Source organism: Neltuma alba, unplaced genomic scaffold (genome assembly GCF_004799145.2).
Source record: "Neltuma alba isolate B1F8T4 unplaced genomic scaffold, ASM479914v2 tig00010755_pilon, whole genome shotgun sequence".
Lineage (NCBI taxonomy): Eukaryota > Viridiplantae > Streptophyta > Magnoliopsida > Fabales > Fabaceae > Neltuma > Neltuma alba.
Genome location: NW_021635580.1, coordinates 434247 through 444203, shown reverse-complemented (window position 1 = coordinate 444203; position 9957 = coordinate 434247).

The window sequence follows — 9957 nt, the reverse complement described above, 5'->3', positions numbered from 1 at the left end:
TCAAAATGATAGGGAATGGTTTAGATGAAGATTAAGCAAGGTTAAAGATTAAGCAAGGTTAAAGATTAAGTGGTTACATATTAGTTTGGTTGAAAATCCTTTTCCCTACAAATATATATATGGTTCGGCCAAGCTCAGTCAATGGGAAGGGATTGGATTTTCATAAAACTAATATGATAAGTGGATTCTACATGAAAAATTATGTAGGAAAGGCCCAAGAAAGTTCAAGAATCAAAGCTAGAAAAATAAACCCTAAAAATCAAGAAAAAGGGGTTTAAAGGGTTATGTTAAGTTGTGAAGTTGCAATGATACTTAATGTTGTGTCATTGATTGCCTAATAGGCTATACATAACAAAGGGGCAAAGATCTAGTCAAGAGGAAAGAGTTCAAAAGGAAGGAAAGCATTCAAGGTAGCTTTTGCAATTCATTATATTAGAGTGTTACCTTACTTTGTATGATTATGGCTATGTGTTTTGCTAATCTGTTATGCTATGAGGTGGATGAGAATGTTATGTTATATGATGTTGCCTCCATGCAAATTATGCCTTGGCTTATGCTATGTTGAGTTCTATGAATGTTTATGATGATATGTCCTTGCCATAGCATGAACATAAAGTTAAAGTATGCATGCATGTAGCTTGATTTACAATGTATTGTGTGACCTTGATAATGTATGCAATTGCTACTAAGATTCCCCAAGAATCTTACCCCAATATTTAAACAAACCCTAAGGCCTTCAACATCCAAGGGCAAAGGAAAGGAGTTGGCTCTTACTTGAAGAGTTAGTAAGCCATAGTAACTTTATATGGCTTTGAACCTTTTTATTTTGGAGGAATGTAATATGAAGCATGCTTTATGTTTACAATAGCATGATTAAGGTTAGAGGTATACAAGTATGAGTAGAATGGTCCAAGCATGATTAGAAATAGCTAATATAGCTAAGCAGAGTATGCTATGATGTTAAGTGGTCAATTAAGTTAAGTTACCCTTCCAAAGGGGGTAAAAAGTCAACTAAAAGGGATCAAAGTTTGACCATTGACCATTTGAGTAAACGAGTGAGTTAGGTTTTGAAATTTAGCAAGCAAAGAGATCTTATTTTTCTCTTTAAAAGGAGGGGTAGTTCGCCTGATTCCGATAACTGAGCAAAAAGTTATGCCTTTCCAAAGTTAGGAAAAAATAAAGTAAAAATCCGAAAATGACCAAATAAACAGTAAATTTTTCAAAGAAAATTGGGCTCGAATTCCAAGGAAATCAGTCCAGAAACTATTTTTCCTCAAAATTTTATCCAAAGAGCTTTCCGTAGAACTTGGAATCACTCAATTTCAATTTTTCTACAATTAGTTATGAATTTTCAAAGTTTGTCACATTTTAAGGTGACAATGAATAGTAACCCGTAAATGAAAATTTTCAAACTTGATTTTTCATCATATGTAGCCTTCAAAAGTGATTCCAAATGCTTTCGCAAGATAAGTTATTTGGTATAAACATAAGGTGTTACAATATGCTGATGTGTTGGTTTATATATGTTGACTATATGATGTTGTGAAATGATAATTGTTGTTGGAAATTTTGTTCTTAATATATTTTTATGGTCGTGCCTTTTTATACTAAGCAAAAAGTATGATGGCATGTCATTGGTTAACCTATATTTACAGAAAATTACACACCATACATTAGCATTCATCTTGTACATGTATGTAGTAATATTTGCTAATGAGATTCTCATGAATCTCACCGACTCCCTAATCAACCATTTAGATCAAGCATGATAGGCAATGGTTGCATGCAGAGGAGCCAAGAGATTGATACAAAGAAGTAGAGAATTGGTAGTGTTACTATGTGATGCTTAGATTCTCTAGTTACATAATAATTATGAAACATGCCAATCTATGTAATTTAGTTGTATATGGCATTGGCGGCATGTAAGAATGAGTATGGGGTGCAATGAGAATGCATGAGATTTGTAACATCCCAAAATTTCTAACCTAGAAATAGGAAAATATGTCACACTCTGATATCTTTAGCATGATTAATGAAAGATTTAGGGTTGACCAAGGCCAGGTGAGATAAAAGATAGATAAACAGCGTAACAATTGAAGTGAGAACAGGAAAAGGACCAAATTGTCATTTTTAAAATGATTGGTCTATAAAGGGCATTATCATAATTAGTGTCCGGAAATCCTAAAAATTTCTAGTAAATCATGAAAAATAGAATTAATGCCGTAGAACGGTATTTGAGGTCTAGAAAGTAAATACAGGTTGAAAATATTTTATTAAAAAAATTATTTTAATTATTAATATTCTAGCTAAAATAAGGAAAATTAGCCAATATTAATTATTAAAAATATCTAGAGATCTTAGAAAATTATGAAAAACTAAAGGAAATTCATTTAGGAATTATGAAAATTTATAAAATTATTTCCAACCCTAAATGATGAGGAGATTAGCTTTAATTGAATTTAGAGCTAAATTAATATCGGTAGATTGTCTGTTTTTACAGAAACAGCAATTTAAGGAGTTATAGAGGGAGAAAAATTATGAAATTAATCAGTAAAATTTCCATTATTGAGATATAATTAATGGTGAGTGGATATAAGAATTTTGAGATACTAGAATTTTTTGGCTATTAGATAAAATAAACTAATACTATATTAAGACTTAGTGGACTGTCAAGACAACCGGGGTGGTAAAATTTCCTACAGATTGACAAGGACACATGTCACGCCCAAATTGGCCAAGAAAAAAAGAAAATAAATAAAAGAAAAGGGAAAAGAAAATAATAAATCAAGTTAGATTAAAATCTAATTAAGGATAAGTAAAGATGATTACGGTTAAGCCATCTTCCATAAGATCTTCACACATGGCAAACATGGTTCATTGGATGGTTAGGATTTAACCGTCTCTCTTTGAAAAGTCAAAAGCTTCTAGAAGGGTAATTAGCCAAGTTAATCAAGGAGTTAAGAGAGTTAACTTTGATTAAAGCTTAATTAATCTTAATGGATAAGAAGAGATGACATAAGCCCTAATGACTCATCATCCAAGTGTCAACATACTAAGCCACATAGCCTCAGATTTGTACATTTAGAAAGAGGTAAAAATTGAAGGGCCAAGATTAAGTCTTATGCAAGAATGACATATGTGGAATTAATGAAATTTAAAGCCTATAAATACCCCCCACATGTTCATTTCGTGCAAGACCAAATGAGTGGGGAACCTCTTGTAAAATTTCATTTAGAGAGAGAAAGAGAAGAGTTCTAGTGAGAGGAAGTCATTTGGAATCAAGGTAAGCTTTTACAACTCTTCTATTTCAAGTTATAATGATGATATGTTGGTTTTAGGCTATTTTAATGATGATGGAAAGTCATTTTTCTAAGGAAAAGTGCTGCCCAAATTTCCTCAAAATGGATAGGAAGGGTTTAGGTTATATATGGTTAAGATTAAGCATGGTTAAAGGATTAGGGATTAAGTGATTACATGTTAGTTTGGTTGAAAATCCTTTTCCCTATAATTATATATATGGTTCAGCCATGTCAAGTTCAATAGGAAGGGATTGGATTTTCATAAAACTAATATGATAAATGGATTCTATATAAAAATTATGTAGGAAAGGCCCAAGAAAGTTCAAGAATCAAAGCTAGAAAAATAAACCCTAAAAATCAAGAAAAGGGGGTTTAAGGAGTTATGTTAAGCTATGAAGTTGTAATAATATTTAATGCTGTGTCATTGGTTGTCTAATAGGCTATACACAACAAAAGGGCAAAGATCTAGTCAAGAGGAAAAAGTTCAAGAAGGAGGAAAGCAATCAAGGTAGCTTTTGCAATTTATTATATTAGAGTGTCACCTTACTTTGTATGATTATGGCTATGTGTTCTGCTAACTTGTTATGCTATGAGGTGGATAAGAATGTTATGTTATATGATGTTGCCTTCATGCAATTTATGCCTTGGCTTATGCTATGTTTAGTGCTATGAATGTTATGATGATATGTCCTTGTCGTAGCATGAACATAAAGTTAAAGTATTGTGTGACCTTGATAATGTATGCAATTGCTACTAAGATTCTCCAAGAATCTTACCCTAATATTTAAACAAACCCTAGGGCCTTCAACAACCAAGGGCAAAGGAAAGGAGTTGGCTCTTACTTGAAGAGGTAGTAAGCCATAATGACTTTATATGGCTTTGAATCTTTCTATTTTGGAAGAATGTAATAAGCATGTTTTAAGTTTCTAATTGCATGATTAACGTTAGAAGTATACAACGATGATTAGAATAGTCCAAGCATGTTAGAGATAGCTAGTATAGCTAATGAGAGTATGTTATGATGTTAAGTGGTCAATTAAGTTCAGTTACCCTTCCAAAGGGGGTAAAAAGTCAACTAAAATGGATCAAAGTTTGACCAATGACCATTTGAGTAAGCAAGTGAGTTAGGTTATGAAATTTGGGGAGCAAAAGGTCTAATTTTTCTCTTTAAAATGATGGGTAGTTTGCCTGATTCTGATAATCGAGCAGAAAGTTATGCTTTTCCAAAGTTAGGCAAAACTAAAGTAAAAATCCGAAAATGACCAAATGAACAGTAACTTTTTCAAGGCAAATTAGGCTTGAATTACATGGCAATCAGTCCAGAAACTATTTTCTCTCAAAATTTTATCCAAAGAGCTTTCCATAGAACTTAGAATCACTCAATTTTGATTTTTCAACAATTAGTTATGAATTTTCAAAGTTTGTCACATTTTAGGGTGACAATGAATAGTAACCCGTAAATGAAAATTTTGAAACTTGAATTTTCATCACGTGTAGTCTTCAAAAGTGATTCCAAATGCTTTCTCAAGGAAAGTTGTTTGGTATAAACATAAGAAGTTACAAGATTGAATTATGCATGCTTGGATTCTTGAAAGAATTAAAGTAAGAATTATATAAGGGATAAAATGTAGGTCCGGAAGCAGTCAGCTCCAAACTCTAGTTTGACCTACCAAATGAATGAATTAAGCCACAAATCTTGGCACAAATATAATACACATCCCAAGCTCTAAAATGAGAGGTAGACCACCTTAATTCGTTGTGTACAAAAGGAGATATGATTTTCCAAAGTTGAGACACAAAATCTAGAAGTTTTAGGTTAGGCCAAATGAGCAGTAAAATTTGGATAATAAATTGTACGAATTGGCTAGGGATAAGTCCTTTTTTATATTTTTTTTCCTTGAAGAGGAGATTTAAAAAAAATTTAGAGCACCTCCATATAATTTTTTTAGAATTAGTTATCATTTTTCAAAGTTGGACCTATAATCTGAAAAAATGCATAGTGAACACTAACCAAGGACTTAAAGGAAAATTTTAAATTTTTGGGCCTAAGTAAAGCTTCTGTATATCCAATTCACTTTTGAAACGTCCTACCTTTAACTCCTCAGAGTACGCATTCGTAAGCGTTATGGTTCAAGTAAATCATAACACAAACCCGTGGATTTAAAATTTCAACATAACTACTCGGGTTACTATTCACTGTTAAATTTCCATATTATAGGTCCAACTTCAAAAATTCATAACTAAATCCATAAAAATTGTATTGAGGTGTTCTTAAATTCTACAGAAAGATATTTCGATGCTCTTTAAGGAAAAAATATCCAATTGGACTCATCCTTACCCAATTCATACAGTTTAATTAATAAATATTACTGTTTATTTCATAAAATCTGAAACTTTCAGATTCTATGCCTCAAATTTAGAAATTTGTATCTCCTTGTGTACACATACAATTGAGATGATCTACCTCTCATTTTAAAGCTTGGGATGTGTACTATGAGTTTACCAAATCTTGTGACTTAACTCATTTGTTTGATAGGTCAAACTAGAACTACAAACTCACTGCTCTAGGACCTACGTTTTATCTCTTAACATCTCTTTACTTTAATTCTTTTTATTTCTTTGGCATACATAACATGGGCTTACTCTTTCCCATTCATTCTCATACACTTTTATTCATGCCATAAGTATTATAATTAAATACATGGCATCATTGGCATTCACAACATAAATTACATAATAGGAGAATTACATCTTGAATAATAATATCATTCATTAACATGAACAATTCTCCACTTTTTCTCCTTGCTTCTCATGCCATTATTGCCCATTGATGATTGACCTAAATGGTTAATTAGGGAGGAGGTGATATTTGGGGGAATCTCAGTAGCAAACAATACCACATAATCATGCTAGATGGATGCTAAGGCACTACACGTAAGTTGTTTATTCTGTTGTTAATTAGTGACATATTAGCATGCTCAAGGCTAACTTCTTGATGCATGGCCATGGAGACATAATCTACTCATCATGAATAGCAATTACAGTAGCTAAAACATGTCACAATAACATTCAATAACATGTACACGGCAACACACAAGCATACAACATCAAGCAATGACAATAGGTAAGTTCACTACCTTGCACCTCAAGCTTTCCTCTTACTTTTCCTTTGACTCCCTTGACTTTCGAACCATGTGGGCATTCAGATGAACATCACCAAACATCCTCTTGGATGTTCCAAAGGTCCTAAACATAGTCACATTGATCATACAATCTATTAGGACCACTAGAATTACATAAAGTTCAAGACTAGCTCTCTTGAACCTCAACCCTTTCTCTTAGTCTTAGGGTTTCCGTTCTAGCTTTTCTAACCTAAATCTCATCATTTTCCATCCTTAAGATCTATTTCTTGTCAATTAGGACCATCTTTAGATGGTTTAGATTCAAGAATATCAAATCTGGAAATTGTGCTTCGCGGGTACTGTTCACGCAGAAACTCCAGAATTTTTACTCAACTTTCAAAATTCATAATTGATTCTAGAAAAATAAAAATTGAGTAGTTCCAAGTCTCACTGAAATCTACTTAAGTTAAATTTAAAGGAAAAATAGTTTTAGGAACCAATTCTGTGCTGAACAGTACCGGAATTGTACAGAACTCGACACTCTTCCAAAAGTTCAACACTATTTCCAGATTTCAAACCCTAAATTTGAGAAATCACCATAAATCATATATATATCCAAATGAAGTGTTCTACCCATGGATTTAAAGCTCATAGAGTGTAATTTAAGCATGCCAAATTTAGAATCAATACATACAGTAACTAATTCGAAATAAGCATCAAATCAGATGCTATAACCATCACATACCTTGATTTTAAAGCTTGAACTTAGGTGGACTTTCTCTCACTAGAACTAGCTCTTTCTCTCTCTAAATGCAAGAGCGGCAGAGTTTCCCCTATGGTTCCTTGCTTGGCCAAAAATGTGAGGGGAGGGAGTGCCTATTTATAACCAAAAATTTGGCTTGAATGGACCAAAATGCCTTTGGTGGCTAATAGAAAGGGTAAGGGCAATTTTGGAACTTCAAGTTAACTTTTACATCATCATTGCATCCTCTTCTTGCATCATGCTTACCTCATCATTCTAGAAGATGCCAAGTGTCACAAATGGTGGAGGAGAAGGGAGATTAGATCCTAGCCATTGGATCAAACTTGTTTCTTAAGTTTCCTCCGAATTTACTTGGCCTACGTTTCTCCGGCTTTCTTTATAGCCTTCCGGAGCTCAGAAAATTCTTTTATCTACTCCATAAATTCTATTTAATTCTAGAGAGTATCTATGAATTTTCTTAGGCCATAACACTCCCTTTTAGCCTTGCATAAAATTTATTTACCAAAATGCCCTTTTATCGGCATAATTAGCTTTTTAATTTATTAAAGTCATTGCACTGGCCTTTTGGTTGCGGGACTAATTTTATAAATTAGTACAACCTTTCAACCATTTAATCTCATTTATGTATACATTTTTTTAGGTCTCTTGCTATTTTAAATAATTACCTCAAATAGTATAGTTTTTACCGGCCATAACCTCATAAATTCTATTTAAGCTGCCTTAGGGGTATTTTCATCTTTTCTCTTTACAGAAGAACCTTAGAATATTATTTACCATTTTCTTGGATTTTCTTGGAATTCTCTGTACACTCTTCCATTTTTACCCCTGTTGGTCATAACTTTCTGAATTTACGGTTTAGTCCCTGTTTGGACTTAACTTCATACAATCCTCTCTTTGAGGTTTCTAACTTAACTCTTGGCATGTGTCTAGCCTCTTTTCTCTTTCTGGGCCTTCGAGACTTTACTAGAGCCTCTAACTTTGATTACACTTTAGCCCCTTAAAACTTTTACTTTGCAGTTTAGTCCCTAAAACTGCTTTGACTTCCTTTCTCATATTTGGGACTTCTGCTCAAAAGGGGTCTGGTAGCCTATCCAATTCAAGCTATTTCTAGTACTTCTAGGCCTAAAAGTTTGGATGTTACAATTTTCAAACACATACTCTGAGGGATTGATAAGCCTCGTTATTTGCATATATTTCTAGTCCTAAACTTATGCTTTTGCTATTTATATTTGCATATTTTGGGTATAATTAGCTTTCATTGTGCATAAGAGATGGTGAAGGGAGTTTTAAGGTTTTATTCATGTTTTTTGAATGATTTTATGTGATTTTATTTGTGTGTACTTTTGATCCTTGTTTGGTGTGAATATCAGGGAGCTTCATTAGCATTTTCACATTTTGTCTGAGGCGCCACGGTATGTCACAAAAGGCGACATGACAGATTTGCAAAAGGACTTTCTTAATAGGCACCATGACGAATGATAGAAAGTGCCACGGCAGATTCAGTTTAATGGAGAGCTCAGAATCACTAATTGAAACAACGTCGTTTTGGCTAAACGCCACGACGGATATGATTGAACCAAATTATGCTATGTTATTTCATATCATTTTAAGGGTTTTTATCATAAATTTTGGCTCCTTCTGATGATAATTGTGCTTAATTTAGATTAAGAGTCCTTGCTTTGAGTTAATGTCTTCTTGAGGGTAAAATTGTCATAATTGGTTGTTAATTGTATTTAATTGATTTCTAAGACAATTGATGCTTCAAAGTATTGCTTTTCATTACAAGAAACTTAGGAATTGGAGCCAAGATCAAGGAGTAAAGGATGACACAACACAAGATCAGAGTATCAACACTAACATACTTCACCACGGCGAAGAGAATTCTTCGTCGAGCATAAAATGGAAATCTCACCAGTGATCTCTTCGGTAGAGTTCACCATGGCCAACTTACAGCTTCGCCATGGCAAAATCACAAGATTAGGTAAAGCTCCTCTTAGGAATACTTCGCCGCGCAGTGAAAGCCTCATATCAACAACGCCAGATCTAGATCAAAACATGAAAATGGAGCCTCTAATCATATGATCCGACCCATATTGACCCTTTAAACCCTAAGAAACCATATTTTCAAAATATAACTCAATTCTATCTTGTCTAACACCTCTATTCTCTCATCTTCTTGCCTCTCCACCTCCATCTTCTTTTCCATCCATTTCCTTCACCTTTCCTTCAAGCATCTCATTTCCTTCCACTCCCAGCTGCCACGATTGACAGATTCACTTCGGTTGGATTTTTCTTGAAGCTATGGAGGGCTAGGGTTTATCAACTCTTGAAAAATAGTGGAGTGGCATAAGTTTCCAGACTTCAAAGGGGAGTTTAGTTTCATTTTTCAATTTTTTGCTATGATTTATGGCTTTCTAGGTCTAGGAGTTGTAAATTGTTAGTTAGGAACTTAGGATTAATACTGTAATTATTGGTTAATGATTACATTTGTGGTTGGATTGATTAATATAGAATTTTATGCTTAAATATATGTGGTCACATATATGTTTCCTTGTAACTCTCTTGATTCTCTCATATCTTGCATGGTCATGTTTTGATATTGAGTTGATTTTGGGTTGTAATGAACCAATTGCATGATCATTCTCAAATTACACATCAAGGGAGCTTAACAATGTTTTCATTAATAAAGTTCATTGATTTAAACATTAGACTCAATGAGTTATTGAGGTTGTTATTAAGAAAACCTAATGGATTTGTGAAACTCCCAATATCT